Raw genomic sequence first — 21508 nt, forward strand, 5'->3', positions numbered from 1 at the left:
ACTTTTCAACAACAAGCGAAGGCAGATGGTTGAATTAAAAGGAAAGGTTGTGACCAATCCATTGAAGAACTGTGAGAAGAAACTTCTTGCCTCCGATTTTGTCAAGATCCCTTATAGTATTGGTCCGTGTAACAAGGTGTGCTCCTCCTGCGGGGCCCTCCACTGGGCTGGAGAAGCTTGTGTAGGTGATAGGCATAAGTCTTTAATTGATCACACAATGTATTGTGGGAAAAACAAAGTCCGGTTGCCCATCTTTGACAAAGCTGCAAAATGTTACCCAAACGTCTTGAAAAGTTTATTCACGGGATCGACACCCGGTACGTTCATGTTTTCTGAGACATTACGGTATTAGGCTGACATTTTCTTTAACAGCCGCAGTCAATTTCCAGCAGTACACGCAGATGTACAACAATGCAGTATCATTTACTTCGCTTTGGACAACAATAAACCATTCTGTTCAAGGACCGAAGGGCGTCAACGTTTTCCGCATGTCCGGAGGCTTGACGCACTTAATTTTGAGTATAGAACCAGTTGATCCTGCCCAGCCGGACTTCGCTCAAATCTTCGTTGTTGGTGATCACGGGACAAACAAGGCAGAACTGCGAGGACAGAAAGCCGAGGGCATTGGTCTGAATAAAGGAAAAATTGGGAGGCTTTTTCCGTCAACAGTCTCAATTATTATGAGTTACATGTATAATCACAATCCTTACGCAAAAGTTTTCAAGTCGGCCCGCAAAATTCTCGAAGACACAAATGCAAATACAATGAAGTTGAAAGGCATTTTGCGGCCTGGGGCAGACCCAAAAAGGTATAACAAACCAACAATGAGTGAGGTTGCCGCAGTGGTCACAGGTGATGGGGATATTCTCGAAGATAGGGATATATTGCTCCACCGGAAAGATGAAAAGTTGATTTCCATTTCAGACACGCACTCTTCCTACTTTCCCCTCCGTTATCCTCTGTTTTTCCCAAGAGGAGAGCAACAATGGCATAAACTCTACAGATGTTTGACTGAACAAGGTAAGCCTTACTTTCAATCTGAATGATATCATCCCAACTGAATCAACTTTCAGTCAGAAATAGGAAAGTGGGATCTCTCAAGTGGCATGCCCACCTGTTGTTTAATTGTCCTGGTCGTTTTTCCCCAATTCTACGCGGTCGATCCCTCCTCCAGGAACTTGTTGTTGACATGCATGTTTGTGTTGAACGCCAGCGGTTGCAATTTATCAAGGACAATCAAGAAAAAATGAAAGCAAGTCAATATAAACAGCTTCTGAAAGGTCTAGAAAATCAGAAATCTTATACGGCGCGGAGAGTAATACTACCGGCAACGTTTATTGGGAGCCCGCGCGGAATGACACAACTATACTACGATTCAATGGCAATTTGTAATAAGTTTGGGCCACCCTCTTTGTTCATCACGATGAAAGCCAACCCAGATTGGGTTGCAATAGCAGCAGTGATACCAAAGAATGAAAAGGCTTTCAACCACCCTACTATTGTTGCAAGGGTCTTCCGATTAAAAATCAAAGCTCTGATTCATGAACTTGTGAAAATGGAGCGTCTTGGCTGCGTGGTTGCATACATATATACAATTGAATTCCAGAAACGAGGTCTGCCGCATGCCCACTTGATGGTGACGCTGGAAGAGAAGGATAAACCTACAACACCGGAAAAAATTGACCTTCTTGTTTCTGCGGAAATTCCCGACAAAGTTGAAGAACCACAACTTCATGCCCTTGTGACTCGATTTATGTTACATGGGCCCTGCAAAAGCAGGGCGTGCTGGCGGAACAATTGCTGCAAGCTTGGATTTCCAAAACCCTTCTCGCGGCGCACCGTGACTGTTGATGGAGCATATCCAACGTATTTGCGCCAAGACAATGGACGATTCATACAGAAGCATAATACTTGATTCGATAACGGTTTGGTTGTGCCTTTTAACAAATTCCTGACTCTCATGTTCCAGTGCCATATAAACATTGAGGTTTCGGTAAACTCAACAGCAATTAAATACCTCTATAAATACATCACAAAAGGACATGATAGAATTTATCTCGCAATGGAAATTGAGGACAAAACAAAAGCTTACATTGACGCACAATATATCTCTCCTCCTGAAGGTATGTTTCCAAGAGTAATTAAATATTAGTTTATCATTAACTTACACAATTTCATTAGCCGCCTGGCGACTGTTCAAGTTTCCCCTCTCTGATAGGTCACCAGCTGTCACCCGCTTGACAATTCATGAGGAAGACAAAAATGTTGTTTATTTTAACAAAAACAAAGGAGCCAAAGGCCAAGTCAAAAGTGGAAAAGCGGCTCGGACAACACTGACCGGATTCTTGGAGCTCAACAGAACAAACGCGATTGGTGCGGACGGGAGACAAGCAAGGACCTTGATTTATGCCAACGTACCCACCTTCTTTTGGTGGGACAAGTCTGAAAAAGAATGGAAGCCGCGGAAGACACGGGCGGAATCTGTTGGGAGAGTCTATTCAGTTTCTTTCCTGGCCGGCGAGAAATATTACCTGCGCTTACTCCTCTCTCATGTGAAGGGCGCCGAGGTGTTTGAAGACTTCCGGAAGTTTGACGGCGAGCTCTTTGAAACATATCAGGATGCCTGTAACACGCGGGGTTTGTTGGCAAATGATTCACTTTATGATTTGGCTATGATGGAAGCGGGTTTGGTGAAATCCGGCTATCAACTCACACAAATGTTTTCCATAATATGCGTTCATTCCCCGCCATAAGACCCAAAAACCCTCTTCATGGATCATCTCAATAACCTCACGGACGACCTACTCCAAGTTGATATGACACAGAGAGACAGTCGGGAACTGAGCCCTGAAGAGCGCAGAGTCATGGGAATCTTCCGCCTCAAGGCTATGATGGAGAGCATGGGAAGCACAATTGGCGCCTGCGGAATAGCAGTAACCAAAGAAGAACGGCAAATTCTGGAGGAGATGAAGTCTGAGCGATCAGCGCCCGTCTCAATGAGGGTGATCAGATCAAGACTCAAATCAAATACGTTGAATTTCAATCGGGGTCAACAATCAATTTTCAACAAAGTGGTTAACTCATTGTCATCAAAAATCGGAAAGATCTTCTACATTGACGGGCCAGGGGGAACAGGAAAAACATTCCTGTTGAGTTCAATCATTGATGCGGCAGAAATTCAAGGTTTTGAAAGCATCATTGTTGCATTGTCAGGTGTCGCAGCGCTATTGCTGAGGGGCAGCCAGACAGCCCACACGGCTTTCAAGATTCCACTCAATACCGTTGACGGCGCCGAGTGCAGCGTAGAGCCGGAGACTGTTGTTGCAAAAAGGTTGAAGGCTGCGAACCTGATTATCTGGGATGAAATAGTCACCATCCATTGGTTCAACATTGAAGCTGTAAATATCACCCTCCAACCGCTTTGTCAATCAAAGGAACTCTTTGGTGGCAAGTCAGTTGTATTCGCCGGTGATTTTTGTCAAATTCTACCAGTTGTCAAATACAATGAGTACCCAAAGTGTTACAACGCAACACTAAAATTATCACGAATCTGGAGTGCCTTAACTGAGTTGAAGCTATAGGAGAACATGAGGCTATCTAAGGCACTGGCTGAAAATGGTTTGACGGAAAACGTGAACTTTGCAAGATCTTTATTGGCGCTTGGCGAGGGAGTCAACCAGTCAAAAAATTTCAAAATCATAAACCTCAGCAACATAAACACCGTTGATTTTGAGTCGGAAGAGACATCCTACAAGTGTTTAATTGGTTTTGTTTATGAAAATCTTGCTGGAATGAATCAGCGGCCAACCTGCAAAAAAGTAAAGTACCTCAATGAACGCTGTATTCTTGCGCCGTTGAACAGGGACGTTAAGAAGATGAACAAAGAGGTCATGTCAAAGCTTCCAGGGGAGGCCGTGCTGTTGCGTTCAATTAATACACCGGATCCTGATGCATTCAAGAGTCTGCCGGAAGAGTCACTGTATAAAATGTTGCTGTTGGGTCTTCCTGATCACATGTTGAAGCTTAGGGTTGGCATGCCAATTGTGGTAACTCGTAACCTGCAAATTGGCAACAGAATTTGTAATGGGTCTTGCGTGCTGCTGACAGAAGTCACACAGTCTTTTCTCTCTGGTGTTCTGATGGGAGGTCCATTCAAAGAAGAGGAGGTCACTCTACCAAGGATCAAGCTTCAAAGTCGAGCGAGCAAGGAATTGGGCCAAGCCTTTTTCAGGTTTCAATTTCCAGTAGAACCGGCTTACGCAATGTCAATCAACAAAAGCCAAGGACAAACTTTAGCACGCGTCGGGGTTTATCTTCAAACAGACATTTTTGCCCACGGTCAGCTTTACGTGGCACTATCAAGGGTCTTGGACGTGAACAATCTTCTTGTTGCAAAACCAAAAATCAGGCAAGGTGTTATCAACGTCGTGCATAAAGCAATATTCAAGTCTGATAAGAAGAAAAGTGAGCATAATGAGCTTTCCTTGGTTAATTCTTACTGACTACGATTTTGTCAGGTTCGAGGTTGTCCCGTAGACGTTTGCAGAAGTGATGCTTGCTCTGGCACAATTTAAGGTTATACTGGTAAGGAGAATCGAAATCATAAATCTAACCAAAACAATGATGGCTTACTTGATTTTCTGCTTAATTTGAGGTTTCTAGATTTTCAAATTTCATAAACAGTGGTTGCTGTCGTTGGCAGGCATCTTCTCTTATTTTTATTTTCAAATGGTGATGATGTTCACAATGGGAGTATGTTCAAGCGCTGCATTAATTGAATTTAGTGAATGATTCAAAAATAAAACAATAAAGGAAGCAAGAGCAACATTTGCGATGCATCCCCCAAGTCAAGTCAAAACAAAAAATCATGGTGGAATTTAAATGGAAAGATTAATTGAAGATGTTTGAGTTGAAGAGTGATTATGAAGTGTTCAATTGGAGGCTGTTGCATTGCCAGTCGGACTTCTGGGTTAAGGTTGATTTGACGCAATATTGCTTGGTCTCTGGGTTGCGAGAAAGTTGGTGCGGAGATGAACTTAAAGTTAGTTTTGCAATGAGCGACAAAAGAAATCAGTGTTTGAGTAGACGTCGGGAAACTAATTGGTCCGCTGCTCGTGAGCAAGAGGGATGACAGACCTGGGCTGGGCATTTTGTATGGTGTGGCAAGCTGCTGTCATCTGGCAATGTTATGTTCTTGAAGGGTGAAAAGAGCCCTGGAGTGGGCGCCGCAGCTGCCATATGAAATGGGTGTCTTCCTTGAACTTGCTAGGAAATCTTCTCCCTGGAAATCAAACAAATAGCAGACTTCTCAATTGAACTTTGAGTAAGACCTAAACTCAAGATTGCTCAATTACACCTTAGACAAGGCTTAAACTGCATGGCATTCATAAGGAGTGCGTCTCCAGCTGTCATTTTCTTTTGCTAAAAGATTGTTTTCAATGAGCAATTAAGGATTCAGACTACAAGAATTAATAGGCCAAGTTAAGCAGATGACAAATGTTTGGGAAAAGGTGAATGAAGTCGGAGGTGGGAAGAAAATGATCAAGAGGGGAGTTGAGGCTTTTGATGAAATGGAAAGTTATGACAAGATGTTTGACATGGGTTTTGAAGTGTTTGATGTGCTATTAATTGGTGATTGACGGGTCGGAATGATGGGGTGGAAATCGGGAACATTCATCTGAAGTCGTTGTTGTATCATCACGTCAAAGGTGTCTTTCCGTTACACTGTATATTTTCCTTTGGATCCACTTTAGTAAGCCTTTTGTTGTTTGTTTCAAGGTTTGGATTCTCTTTCCTCAAATCAGTGGAACTCAAGTTAAAGGCCCCCGTGATAACCATATCAAGATGCTTTGTGTGTTTTAAGCCAAACGTGAATATTTTGATTGTGATGTCTTGATAATTCCGGATGCTCTGTTTTAAGAGGTTGTTGCTCGTGTTGGCTTGAGGTCCAGGAGAGATATTTGCTTCCACCGTTTACCTCTTCATAATCAAAGCGCGATTGTTTTGAATTTCAATTACCAGGTAGATAAGTGCAATGTCTCCTGCTGAGAGCACCAGACTCATCTTTTTCAAAATGAACGTAAAAGAGTGACCATTACTGGAAAAAAATGTTCTATTTGGAATGGTGAAAAAAATAGCATAGAAAGTCCAGCATAATGCCTTTCAATGAGAAGTGAAATTCAGCGTTGGGAGATTATTGAAACATTTATACGGCAAGAAAATGGTAATCTGAAATTAACCATATGTAACGCTGTGAGCAACCTGTCCCGCTGTCCCGCTTGCAATCATAAATAGTGATTGTGTAGTTCATTCAATGCTTGACAAAGTTTTTTTGTACTGTTTGTCGCACAAATGTGTGCTCAGTTGCTGCCAATGGAGTTTGAGAGAGAGCATGGCTTATGGAAACTCTAGATGTGGAGCTTTTGAGACCAATCACATTGTAATTGCCGTTTTGGACTGATGCTGCGTTTGGTTGCGCGTTGCAACGGGGCTGTGGCGTTCACGGCGCCATTGGGCTTTGAATTAGTTGGTTAGAAGGGACTTTTGCTGAGATTTTGCCATCCATGTCTACGTTGCTGTTGCCTGGGACTGGTGCTTATTTTTTTTGCCTTGGTGTGACGGGGTCCGTGGCATTTGCAGTGCCTTTGGGCTTGAGATTGGTTGGTTGGGTGAGGCATTCACTGAGGTATTCTTGCCATAAGTAGGGAGTGCCTTTTGCATTGAACCCCCTGACCCACACAATTGGAAACCCTTGACGTTAACACTACACATCAAATAATCCATTGTTGTTACTTTTTTTGCTGGGAGCGCACCGGAATTATGCAAACAAACCTGACATGGGCGGCAGACGATACGGCAATTGAAGGGGATGATTGTTTGCGGTTTGTTGGGAAATTTTTCCCGGTTGGTGAGGTATTTGAATCCGAGACTTTTCAGTTCCGTAGACTGACTTTACCTTCAGGCCCGCCAGTTTGTCAGGCTGCCGAATGGCAATATTCCACTCGCAAGTAAAAGTTACGCGGCGTCGTCTGGGGTGTGGACTTGCGGAAAAAAGGTTTTCCAAGTAAGTTTAGCTCCAAGCAATAACTCGGACACACCACTCATCGTTGGGCGGGCGTACGCAATCAAGGGAGAAATAAAAGGAGTGAACTTCATGCGTGTCCCAAAGTTTACGTGGAGGGAGGGCGATGAGAGAATGTCTTATCTCAACAGAAATCACTCTGAATGGGTGTGAGTCCGTGTTTCTGGCGTTGGAACAATTATTTCAATGAAGAGCAGGGCCGTCTTGCCAGATACAAACGTCAGGCTGGTTGACATAATGGTGGAGCATTCCGGCGAGGTTGGTGTTCAACTGACATTACCCAGGGTTTGTACTGATAAGTTAAACAGCTCTCAAGCAGCGGAGTTTTTTGCGTCCGTTGTATTTTAGGCTTGACTACCGCCAACTTTCCGCAAGGGATGAGCTTATTCAGCGGCAGCAAGATGGCCTATAAGGGTTTGATAGATGGTTTTGGGAGGAGGTTGTGTTGAATGGTCATAGAGGTGAATAAAAGGTTCAGTGTCACTTTTGATGCTGAAAGTATTTTGGCTGAGGCTCGTTGCATTTCAGGTTACTCATGCAACAGTCTCCTCTCACGATGTGTTGGACGAGGACTCTGATGGCAGCTCGAATTCATTGAACGTTGACTTTTGACACATGTTGTTATCCAGCTACCACCATCACGGTGATCATTCCAAGCACTGAGATTACTACATATGTGTTTATGATTTTGTCTCAGAATTTGCAACCAATTGCTATTTCCTTGGAGTTTTAAATGGAATTCAATAGCTAGCTTGTCTTCAAATTCCGCGTTAAAATTTGAATGAAATAATGCTCTACACGTGTCTGCCAATGATGTGGGAATTTCTTGTGACGCGCACAAGGCGCGGAGGTTGTTCCAAGTTATTAACGGCCAAAATGTGAGGCTTTTTGGATCAGTTTCTGCTGCCGGCTTGCTTTATGAGGCGTGCTCTGTGGATGCGGCGGCGTGGCATATTGTTAAACGGCGTCATATTAAGCTGTGAATGATCTGTGAGTCTCTTTGAAGTACAAGTTGAAAATCTAATTAACAGTGGAAAAGACACAAGAGGGGAGGCACAAAAATTGGTGAACAGTTGTCACGGATTGCCACCAACACAATATCCATGAAATTAGTCCTAAAAATGAGAAGCAATGATTCATGAAAGTATTATTCAATGTAGGACGAAAAGGAGAAGTTTTGTGAGGAAGGGGAAGTTGATATAAGGGATTCTGGGATGACAAGGCGGTCTTGGCTTCACAAGCAGAATATTATCTCACTGGCAATGTTTAAGATTTCTCCCTTTCGTCTATGCAAACATAGAAGTTTTGAGGTGAAACCTGAATTGGAGTGATAAGTCAGTAGGTGATGTTCTTTATTCCATTTTTGCTGGGTTGTGTTATCTAAACCTTAACCACTAGCATGAGTGACTCAAGTTCAAAACCTGTGCGGAAACCTTCAGACTAAGCCCGGGCCCGGGGCGGCATTTGATCCTCCAATGCAAGGGGATACAGCAAAGTTCCATTTTATGTCCGGCGGATATCTCTTTGTTCCTGTGGATCTCAGGATCTGTATCAAGTTTACTTTGGTAAATTGTTGTTGGGGCTTTCAACTTGGGCGTTGTTCTCTGTGGGCTCCTACCTGGGGATGCGGCGACGTAGCCGCCTTGTATTCTAGTTATGGATTAAACCATAATCTTTCACACACTTCTGAATATGTAATTAACTTTATTTCACATTTATTACATATTTTTCACTAGGGCTGGGCCCCGACCCAAGGCCAATCGGGTATACCCAACTATCCGACCCGGTCAGTCGGAGCGCGGAATTTTCTTTTGGGATTTTTACCCAGAGGGATACACTACCAACATGGATGAATTTTAAATGTTGTATATTTATCTGTACAGTGTATATTGACCAAATTATATTGATCAATTTTTTTTTATTCCTCTTGATACCTTTGTCTGTTTTCCATGTTGCCTTAACACTCTTCTATAAACTCTCAACTTCCCCCTGTGTTAGCTTCAAGCCACAGGAATCTTTTCTTTTTTTTCCCTAATAAAATTCATGAATTTCTACATACACAATTCTGTTATTCTTGAAAAAAAGACATTTCAAGTTTTACAATTAATCCAGGGTGGCTGAGGGGTCTCAGAAATTTTGAATCTTTTTTTTTACTTCAACCATTGATGTTATCAGAAGTCTCCAAATCTACTTTTTGTCAAAAAAGGGAAACATTGACCCCTCACCTCTCTCACAATACCATCCTTCCTGGGTTGTTAATTTGGTGTGACCTTAAATTTCCTGAAGATGTTGCATATCATCCTTGGTATGCTACATGCATATAAGGCCTTTTGAAATTAGTTGAACATGGTTGAGCATATTTTTGTCAGGGTCTGAACACCAAGAAAATACCAAATTAGTGATATCTGGCAACCAATCACATTGTAGCTGCTACATTTGGGGGCTTTGTGATCATTCAAGGTGCACAAAGAATCTTTGAGAGCATTTGATTATTTTGGTACCAATATCATGGAAGGACTCCCACGCTGGGCTGAGATATAGTGGCAGAAACACCAAGAAACTACCAAATTAGTGACATTTGGCAACTGATCACATTGTGGGGTTTTGCAGTCATTCAAGGTACACAATGAATCTTTGAGGGCATTTTATCATTTTGGTACCAATATTGTGGAAGAACTACAACACTGCGCTGAGATATAGTGGCAGAAACACCAAGAAAATACCAAATTAGTGATATTTGTCAACAGATCACATTGTGGCTGATATACATTTGGGGGTTTTGTAGTCATTCAAGGTACACAATGAATCTTTGAGGGAATTTGATCATTTTGGTACCAATATCATGGAAGAACTCCCATTCTGCGCTGAGATATAGTGGCAGAAACACCAAGAAACTACCAAATTAGTGATATTTGGCAACTGATCACATTGTAGCTGCTATATTTGGGTGTTTTGTGGTCATTCAGGCTACACAATGAATGTTCAGGGGAATTTGTACATTTTGGAAGAGATATCATGGAAGAACTGCCACGTTGTGCTGAGATATAGTGGCAGAAACACCAAGAAACTACCAAATTAGTGGTATTTGGCAACTTATCACATTGTGGCTGCTACATTTGGGGCTTTTGTGGTCATTCAAGGTACACAATTCTTGTTTGAGGGAATTTGATCATTTTGGTACAAATATAATGGAAGAACTCCCACGTCTTGCTGAGATATAGGGGCAGAAACACCAATAAACTACCAAATTAGTGATATTTGGAAACCGATCACATTGTGGCTGCTACATGTGGGATATTTGTGGTCATCCAAGGTACACAATGAATTATGAAGGTATTTGATTATTTTGGTACCAATATCATGGAAGAATTCCCAAACTGCCCTGAGATATGATGGTAGAAACATCAAAACTAACAAATTCGTGATGTTTGGCAACCAATCACATTGTAGCTGCTACATGTGGGAGTTTTGTGTTCATCCAAGGTACAAAATGAATCTTTGAGGGCATTTTATCTTTTTTTTTCAATATCATGGAAGAACTCCCAGCCTGTGTTGAGATATGGTGGCAGAAACACCAAGAAACAACCAAATTAGTGATATTTGGCAACTGATCACATTATGGCTGCTACATTGGGGGGTTTTGCGGTCATTCGAGATACAAAATGAATCTTTCAGGGCATTTGATCATTTTGGTACCAATATCATGGAAGAACTCCCACGCTGCGCTGAGATATACTGGCAGAAAGACCAAGAAACTACCAAATTAGTGAAATTTGGCAACTGATCACATTGTGGCTGCTACATTTGGGGGCTTTGTGATCATTCAAGGTACACAATGAATCTTTGAGAGCATTTGATTATTTTGGTACCAATATCATGGAAGAACTCCCACGCTGGGCTGAGATATTGTGGCAGAAACACCAAGAAACTACCAAATTAGTGATATTTGGCAACTGATCACATTGTGGCTGCTACATTTGGGGGTTTTCTGGTAATTCAAGGTACACAATAAATCTTTGAGGGCATTTGACCATTTTGGTACCAATATCATGGAAGAACCCCCACGCTGCGCTGAGATATAGTGGCAGAAACACCAAGAGACTGCCTAATTAGTGATATTTAGCAACTGATCACATTGTGGATGCAACATTTGGGGGTTTTGTGGTCATTCAAGGTACAGAATAAATATTTGAGGGAATTGAATTATTCTGGTACCAATATCATGGAAGAGCTCCCACCCTGCGCTGAGATATAGCGGCAGAAACACCAAGAAACTACCAAATTAGTGATATTTTGCAACTGATCACATTGTGCCTGCTACGTTTGGGAATATTGTGGTCATTCAAGGTACACAATGATTATTTGAGGGCATACGATTATTTTGCTTCCAATATCATGGAAGAACTACCACGCTGTGTTGAGATATTGTGGCAGAAACACCAAGAAACTACCAAGTTAGTGATATTTGGCAACCAAACACATTGTAGCCTCTACATTTGGAGGTTAAGTGGTCATTCAAGGTACACAATTAATCTTTGAGGGCATTTGATCATTTTGGTACCAATATAATGGAAGAACCCCCATGCTGCGCTGAGATATAGTGGCAGAAACACCAAGAAACTACCAAATTATTGATACTAGAGGCCAAGGCGGCTACGCTGCTGCAAGGGAAACACTCACTTGACAGAAAGGGGACACCCTTTTTTTCCTATGCCTGCCCACAAACGCCCATTGTCAGGCGTGGGTGTGGGAGTGCAGGGGCGTGTAGGGTCAAGCTTAACACAGCCTCTATGGAAGAGAGCCCCGCAGGGTCTCTGTCTCACAGAGAGGCTTGCCCCCAAGCCACCAATTCTAGCATGAGAGCTGACGTGCCTGGGGCCCGGCCAACCCCCCATTTTCACTTTATTCATGAACAGACATTGCTCTTTTGCAAAATTGATTCACGAGTGGTACAGCCTTATAGTTATAGCCTACCTTCTTGCGCAGCCAGCCATTCATCCAGAAGCCATTGATTCCCCCTTAGTGCCGCAGGACATCCTTTCAAAAACCATGATGATGTCTTTTCCAAAACCCAAATCAGGGGTTATTTCACCCCTGTACACCAACAATTTATCAACAAATTGGCTGTATACATCCTGTGGGGTGACAAACAACATGATTTTACAAGCTTTTTAACTTCAAAACCATTTGTGGTAAAACTAGGTGGCCTATGTAGGATTGAAGGCAAGATCCAGGCCTTTAATTTGGCACCAGGGCGGCCTGATTGGCCCACAGAACACAATTCTAGTGTGCTGTCAAAGTTTGACACCAGCCAATTGCCAAGAGGGACTCTCCTCTGGGTCAAACCGGTCATTGAGAGGAATACACATCCTCTCAATGACCGGTCAAACAGACCATCAAGAGGGGAACACACCCCCTCCATGGCCGGCTTGGCCGGACATCAAGAGGAATCCTCTCAATGGCCGGCTTGACCAGACATTGAGAGGAATCCTTTCAATGGCCAATCAAACCAGTCTTTGAGAGGAATAAACAACCTCATGATGCCCAGTTTGACCGGCCATGGTGAGAAGAAAACATCCTATTGATTGTTGGTTCAACGGGTCATCAAGACTATATTGTATTCCTCTTGATGACCCTCAATGACCGGTTGACCCGCCGGTCATCAAGAAGATGTGTTCATCAAGATGGCCAGTTTGACCGGTCATCAAGAGGGTGTTTTCTCCTCATGATGACCGGTCAAAATGGTCATTTTGAGGATGTGTATTCCTCTTGATGACCGGTCTGATTGGCCATCAAAAGGATTCCTCTCAATGTCCTGTCAAGCCAGCCATGGAGGGGGTGTGCTTGCCTCTTGATGGCTGGGTTCACCGCTCATCAAGAGGATGCGTATTCCACTCAATGACCGGTGCGATCGGCCATTGAGAGGATATTGTATTCCTCTTGGTGACTGCTTTGACTGGCCATTGAGGGGATGTGTTCCCCCCTTGATGGTCAGTTTGAATGGTCATCAAGAGGATGTGTATTCCTTGTGATGACCGGTTTGACTGGCCATCAATGGGGTGAGAGGGGGTGTAGGCTGGAGTCTTGTAGTGAGGGGTGTTTTTTGGTGTTCTTGAAGTCCGAGCTGAGCATGAGATCCTGAAGCTTGTGTGAGACTAAAGCCCAAAAAGAGTGGTCTTGCAACCAATTCCAGAAGGGTTGCACGCATGCGCTCCTGTTTGAAGTTGCATTGAAACAGGAGCCGCTGAAACTGTGGGTTGGGAGGGCGGTCTGAAACGGGAGACGCTGTTGTGACCCATTTGGTTGTCAGCTAGTCAGAAGCAGTCTGTTGCCACCACCATCCTGTTGAGTTATACTCAGGTTTTGTCTCTAGTTTATTCCTTTTCTATGCTTCACCCATGTTCCTCTCTTGTCACACACCTTTCACAAGCTGTAGTTAGTCTACCTGAGGCAGCAGGCGTGGAAGGACCTTTCCTCATCCTTCCACGGACCTCGAACACCACCACGCACCGTGCCTGCTGTCCTCAGCTCTCTGCCCGCTCTTGCTCATCAGGTTATGAGCCCGTGTTAGCCTGCAGCTACCAGCACGTTAAAAGATAGGTCTTCTGGTGTTTCAAATCAAGGCTTGAACAAGTGTACATCTATTGAGTACACTTGCAAAAGATCAATCATTGAAAAATGGCGGACGTCCCCGCACCCGGCCCTGTTGTTGATCTAACAACAGTCCCCAAACTCAATCACATTCACATCATTCCTCTCACTGCACCCGGTCCCGAATCAAACTACTTGGATTGGGTGTACGTCCTCAAACTCCACCTCAATACTCACAAAGTGGAGTACGTCATCAAGTCCATAAAACCAGAACACGCAGCCGCTAACTGGGATCAAGACAGAAAGGCAGTTTGCGCCCTCATCTCTCAAATCGTCAAAATGGTGAACCTGCGTTTCATTCGCCAACACGGTTCAACATGGGAAGCTCTACGCAGGGCCCATCAAAACTCAACGGCCAGTGGCCGAATGTACTGGCTCCAGAAGGTCGTAAATGCAAAAATGGATGGAGATGACATTGACTCCCTCATCAACAAGCTCTCAACCTTGGTTGAGAAACTCAAAGCACTCATCAAACCGGGGAAAACCCTAACTACCGACGATATTCACGCGGCCCCTCTCCTCAAAGCTCTTCCCAGCTACTGGGTCAGTTGTGTATCATCCCTCATGAACGAACCAGACGTGTCAGCCCAAAAAGTGGTCCTAGCACTCAAGGCAAAATCTCTCCGACGAAAGAACCGCCTGCCACCACATCCACCGCGAAGGCTAAAGCACTACCAAGATGGATGAATTTGCGATGTCGTATATTGATCAATTTTTTTTTTTTTTCCTGTTGATACCTTTGTTTGTGTTCCATGTCTCCTCAAGACTCTTCTATCATCTCTCTCCTTCCCCCTGTGTTAGCTTCAAGCCACAGGAATCCTTTTTTTTTTTTTTTTGATAAAATTCTTGAATTTCTACATAAACCATTCAATTCTTCCTGAAAATGCAAGTTTTAGGATTAATCCAGGGTAGCTGAGGGGTCTGCATTTTTTTTCTTTTTTTTACATCAACAATTGATGTTATCAGAAGTCTCCAAATCTACTTTTTGGCAAAAAAGGAAAAACATTGACCCCTGACCTCTCTCATGATACCATCCTGCACTCATTCTTAACTTGGTTGGTTGAACTTCCAGAAGATATTACATATCATACTGGGAGTACTACATGCATAGAAGGCCTTTTTGAAATTAGTTTACCATGGTTTAGCATATTTTTGTCAGGTTCTTTTTTTATCTACTTTTGTTATCAACCACAAATTGATGAGGAATATTTCCTCAAAAAATTTCATTGGGAAATTTTTCTGTATATGAAACCCAGAAGTATTATATTTGGGGTCACATCCCTTATGCAGCAGCTGTAATCTGATCAGTTGCCAAATAGCACTACTTTGGTTGTTTCTTGGTGTTTCTGCAACTATATCTCATCCCAGCCTGGTAATTCTTCAAAAATATTGGTACCAGAATGTTTACAAGCACACAAAGTTTCATAATGTACCTTTGCTAACCACAAAACCCCCAAATGTAGCACCTACAGTCTGATCATTTTCCAAATATCACTACTTTGGTAGCTTCTTGGTTTTTCTGCCACTATATCTCATCCCAGCGTGGGAATTCTTCTGTCATATTGTAAGAAAATATTTACAAGCCTCAAAAGTTTCATTATGTACCTTTACTGACCACAAAACCCCCAAATTTAGCAGCTGAAGTCTGATCAGTTTCCAAATATCACTACTTTGGTAGTTTCTGGGTGTTTCTGTTGCTATATCTCATCCCAGCGTGGAAATTCTTCTGCCATATGTTACCAAAATGTTGATGAGCATTCAAAATTTCATTATGTACCTTTGTTCACCACAAAACCCCCAAATGTAACAGCTACAGTCTGATCAGTTTCCAAATATCACTCCTTTGGTAGTTTCTGGGTGTTTCTGCCAATATATCTCATCCCAGCGTGGGTATCCTTCTGCCATATGGTTACCAAAATATTTACAAGCCCCCAAAGTATCATTATGTACCTTTGCTGACCACAAAGCCCCCAAATGTAGCAGCTAAAGTTTGATCAGTTTCCAAATATCACCACTTTAGTAGTTTCTGGGTGTTTCTGTCACTATATCTCATCCCAGCGTCGGAATTCTTCTGCCAGAGTGTTACCAAAATGTTGACAAGTGGCAAAATTTCCATTATGTACCTTGACTGACCACAAAACCCCCAAATGTGGCAGCTACAGTCTGAACAGTTTCCAAATATCACTACTTTGGTAGTTTCTGGGTGTTTCTGCCACTGTATCTCACCCCAGTGTGGGTATTCTTCTGCCATATGTTTACCGAAATGTTTACAAGCTCTCAAAGTTCCATGTTGTTCCTTTACTGACCACAAAACCCCCGCTTGTAGCAACTACAGTCTGATCAGTTTCCAAATATCACTACTTTGGTAGTTTCTGGGTGCTTCTGCCACTGTATCTCATCCCAGAGTGGTTATTCTTCTGCCATATGGTTACCAACATGTTTACAAGGCCCCAAAGTTTCATTATGTACCTTTGCTGACCACAAAACCCCCAAATGTAGCAGCTACAGTATGATCAGTTTTGAAATATCACTCCTTTAGTAGTTTCTGGGTGTTTGTGCCACTGTATCTCATCCCAGGGTGAGAATTCTTCTGCCATATGGTTACCAAAATGTTAACTACATTTGGGGATTTTTTGGTCAGCAAAGGTACATAATCAAACTTTGGGGGCTTGTCAACATTTTGGTAACCATATGGCAGAAGAATACCCACGCTGGGATGAGATATAGTGGCAGAAACACCCAGAAAGTACCAAAGTATTGATATTTGGAAACTGATCAGACTGTAGCTGCTAAATTCGGGGGTTTTGTGGTCAGTAAAGGAACACAATGAAACTTTTGAGGCTTGTTAATATTTTTGTTACAATATGACAGAAGAATTCTCACGCTGGGATGAGATATAGTGGCAGAAAAACCAAGAAGCTACCAAAGTAGTGATATTTGGAAAATGATCAGACTGTAGGTGCTACATTTGGGGGTTTTGTGGTCAGCAAAGGTAAATTATGAAACTTTTTGTGCTTTTAAAAATTTGGTAACCATATGGCAGAGGAATTCCCACGCTGGGATGAGATACAGTGGGAGAAACACCCAGAAACTACCAAAGTAGTGATTTTTGGAAACTGGTCAGACTGTAGCTGCTACATTTGGGGGTTTCGTGGTGAACAGAGGTACTTAATGAAATTTTGGTTGCTTTTCAACATTTTGGTAACCATAGGGCAGAATAATTCCCACACTGGGATGAGATATAGTGGCAGAAACACCCAGAAACTACCAAAGTAGTGATATTTGGAAACTGATCAGACTGTAGCTGCTACATTTGGGGGTTTTGAGGTGAACAAAGGTACATAATCAAATTTTCGACGCTTGATAACACTTTGCGAGCCATATGGCAGAAGAATTCCCACGCTGGGATGAGATATAGTGGCAGAAACACCCAGAAACTGCCAAAGTAGTGATTTTTGGAAACTGATCAGACTGTAGCTGCTACATTTGGGGGTTTTGTGGTCAGCAAAGGTACATAATCAAACTGTGGTGGCTTTTCACCATTTTGGTAACCATATGGCAGAAGAATTTCCACGCTGGGATGAGATACAGTGGCAGAAACACCCAGAAACTACCAAAGTAGTGATTTTTGGAAACTGATCAGACTGTAGCTGCTACATTTGGGGGTTTTGTGGTCAGCAAAGGTACACAATCAAACTGTGGTGGCTTTTCACCATTTTGGTAACCATATGGCAGAAGAATTTCCACGCTGGGATGAGATACAGTGGCAGAAACACCCAGAAACTACCAAAGTAGTGATTTTTGGAAACTGATCAGACTGTAGCTGCTACATTTGGGGGTTTTGTGGTGAGCAAACGTAATTAATGAAACTTTGACCGCTTGGAAACATTTTGGGAATTATATGGCAGAAGAATTTCCACGGTGGGATGAGATATAGCAACAGAAACACCCAGAAACTACCCAAGTAGTGATATTTGGAAACTGATCAGACTGTAGCTGCTACATTTGGGGGTTTTGTGGTCAGCAAAGGTACATAATGAAACTGTGGGGGCTTGTCACCATTTTGGTAACCATATGGCAGGAGAATTTCCACGCTGGGATGAGATACAGTGGCAGAAACACCCAGAAACTACCAAAGTAGTGATTTTTGGAAACTGATCAGACTGTAGCTGCTACATTTGGGCGTTTTGTGGTAAGCAAAGGTAGTAAATGAAACTTTGGCCGCTTTTCAACATTTTGGTAACCATATGGCAGAAGAATTCCCACGCTGGGATGAGATATAGTGGCAGAAACACCCAGAAACTACCAAAGTAGTGATATTTGGGAATTGATCAGACTGTAGCTGCTACATTTGGTGGTTTTGTGGTCAGCAAAGTTACATAATGAAACTTTGGGGGTTTTGTACATTTTGGTAACCATAGGGCAGAATAATTCCCACGCTGGGATGAGATACAGTGGGAGAAACACCCAGAAACTACCAAAGTAGTGATTTTTGGAAACTGGTCAGACTGTAGCTGCTACATTTGGGGGTTTCGTGGTAAACAAAGGTACTCAATGAAATTTTGGACGCTTTTAAACATTTTGGTAACCATAGGACAGAATAATTCCCACACTGGGATGAGATATAGTGGCAGAAACACCCAGAAACTACCAAAGTAGTGATATTTGGAAACTGATCAGACTGTAGCTGCTACATTTGGGGGATTTGAGGTGAACAAAGGTACATAATGAAATTTTGGCGCTTGATAACATTTTGCTAACCATATGGCAGAAGAATTCCCACGCTGGGATGAGATATAGTGGCAGAAACACCCAGAAATTGCCAAAGTAGTGATATTTGGAAACCGATCAGACTGTAGCTGCTACATTTGGGGGTTTTGTGGTCAGCAAAGGTACATGATGAACCTTTGGGGGCTTGTCAGCATTTTGGTAACCATATGGCAGAAGAATACCCATGCTGGGATGAGATATAGTGGCAGAAACACCCAGAAACTGCCAAAGGAGTGATATTTGGAAACTGATCAGACTGTAGCTGCTAAATTTGGGGGTTTTGTGGTCAGTAAAGGTACATAATGAAACTTTTGAGGCTTGTTAATATTTTTGTTACAGTATGACAGAAGAATTCCCACACTGGGATGAGATATAGTGGCAGAAAAACCAAGAAGCTACCAAAGTAGTGATATTTGGACAATGATCAGACTGTAGGTGCTACATTTGGGGGTTTTGTGGTCAGCAAAGGTCTATTATGAAACTTTGTGTGCTTTTAAACATTTTGGTACCAATATTTTGGAAGCATTACCAGGCTGGGATGAGATATAGTCGCAGAAACACCAAGAAACAACCAAAGTAGTGCTATTTGGCAACTGATCAGATTATAGCTGCTGCATAAGGGATGTGACCCCAAATATAATACTTTTGGGTTTTATATACAGAAACATTTCCCAATGAAATTTTCTTAGGAAATATTCCTCATCAATCTGTGGTTGATAACACAAGTAGATAACAAAAGTAGATAAAAAAAGAACCTGACAAAAATATGCTAAACCATGGTAAACTAATTTCAAAAAGGCCTTCTATGCATGTAGTACTCCCAGTATGATATGCAACATCTTCAAGAAGTTCAACCGACCAAGTTAAGAATGAGTGCAGGATGGTATCATGAGAGAGGTCAGGGGTCAATGTTTTTCCTTTTTTGAAAAAAAGTAGATTTGGAGACTTCTGATAACATCAATTGTTGATGTAAAAAAAAGAAAAAAAAATTGAGACCCCCCAGCTACCCTGGATTAATCCTAAAACTTGCATTTTCAAGAAGAATTGAATGGTGTATGTAGAAATTCATGAATTTTATCAGGCAAAAAAAAAAAAAAAGACTCCTGTGGCTTGAAGCTAACACAGGGCAAAGGAGAGCGATTACAGAAAAGTATGCAGGAGACATGAAACACAGACAAAGGTATCAACAGGAATAAAAAAAAAAATGATAAATATAAATTGATCAATATGCGCTATATTGATCAATATACAACATCGCAAATTCATCCATCTTGGTAGTGAAGGGAAAGGCCCTATTCCCCAACGTTCGGGCAATAGTTTGTCGAGAGAGACTTGCCACTGCTACTTCTGCAACGTTGACGGTCATGACCTCAACAACTGCAAGAATACTCAACAAGTTCTCTCAGAAGTCAAGGAGAACCAAAAATCGCGCTTGGAAAAGAAGCAACAGGGTCAGCAACCCAAAACTCACACCAAAGCCGAAAGGACTTTGGCTGCAACGCTTGGTCAATCATCACACAAATATGATGAGGAAAAAGATTCAGACTAGTTGGGATCCAAAGTCAAAGTGACGGCCGGGAATGCGGACACGTCCCTGTCCGTGTCCTCTGATCCTCAACAAGGGGGGGACACCAACATAGACTCCGGATGTTCGATGTCGATGACACCGGACCTCTCGTCTCTGGCCGACCTCAAGGTGGACCGTACCCCGGTCCGACTGGCCGATCACTCTGTTGTCGAGGCCACCCATCGGGGGATTGCCTATCTCCCCATCAAAGGAAGCAAGCCCGTCAAGACTCTGGTTGTCCCCGCGCTCCACAAACCTCTACTCTCTGTGGCCGGACTATGCGATTAAGGCCTCACCGTGGTGTTCACCAAGACTTCCTGCGACTTCTATACCGCGAAGGACACCAAGGTCAACGGATCCCTTGCTGGGTGAGGGTACAGAAGGGGTAATCTCTATTACCTACCTGCAGAGCCTGTGAGCTCCTATTCCTCTTCAATCTCCCCCACACCTTCTTTTGATTGGTCTCTGCTTGGATATTGTCAGCCTGCGTGATGCCAAGGACAATAATCCTTCTAGCTACACGAGCTGCAAAGTGAAATACTAGAGTTTCAAGGACTCTGGGGATGATATCCAAGGCTTTGGAGAGGTTGTGTGGCGTAAAAAATAGAGAAATAGTAGTTTAATTATATTAATAAAATTAATATAATTAAAATAAGAGGGACCTGCAAGCAGGGGTGGTTTAGATCCCTCTAAGGTATTGTGCAAAAGCAGAAGATTTAGGTACCTGTTAGTACTGGGGCCTGCAAGCAGGGGTGGTTTAGATCCCAGCAAGAATGAAGCGGAGAATCTCAAGAGAAAGGGGTTAAACTTACTAGAATTAAGCCCTTAAAGTCTTGAGGTTCTTCAGGGGAGAATCTGAGCAGATTCAGACGAAGGAATTGAGCTAAAGTCAGCAACTAAGGATCTTACCAGGCAGAGAACAGGTGTTGAGCACGTGTTGGAAGCGGGTAATGATCAGAGTAGGTGTAATAGCATGAGGGAGGGTCTTTGGAGCGCACAGAGGGCCCTTTAAATAGTCATGAAAGCCCTCAGGGAGCGCTCAGGGAGCCATATAGCTGCTGGCCAACTTGTGGGCGTAATTCTGGCTCAATTTGGCGGTTGGCCAACTTGTGGGCGTGATTTTAGACCAATTTGGCAACACTACAGGAGGACTATTCCTTTTTGGGGCGTGCAAATGGCTGCAAAAGTAATATTTGGCCGTATCAGGACTAGTCTAAAACACTTCTAACTAGTAGGGGTTGTTACGTGTGTCCTATCTTCTAGATTGGGCCACTTATGATGCTCCTGTATCATAATTAGTCTGAAACACATGGTAATTGTTTCAGGCTAATTTACAGGTTACATAATAGTAATTACTGTTTGGGACATGCAGACTGTCACGTGTGGCCAATTGTTCTGCTTTGGTCTACATAATGACATCACATGTACCAATTGGTTGG

The sequence above is a fragment of the Puccinia triticina genome, chromosome 10A (assembly GCF_026914185.1).
Source record: "Puccinia triticina chromosome 10A, complete sequence".
Lineage (NCBI taxonomy): Eukaryota > Fungi > Basidiomycota > Pucciniomycetes > Pucciniales > Pucciniaceae > Puccinia > Puccinia triticina.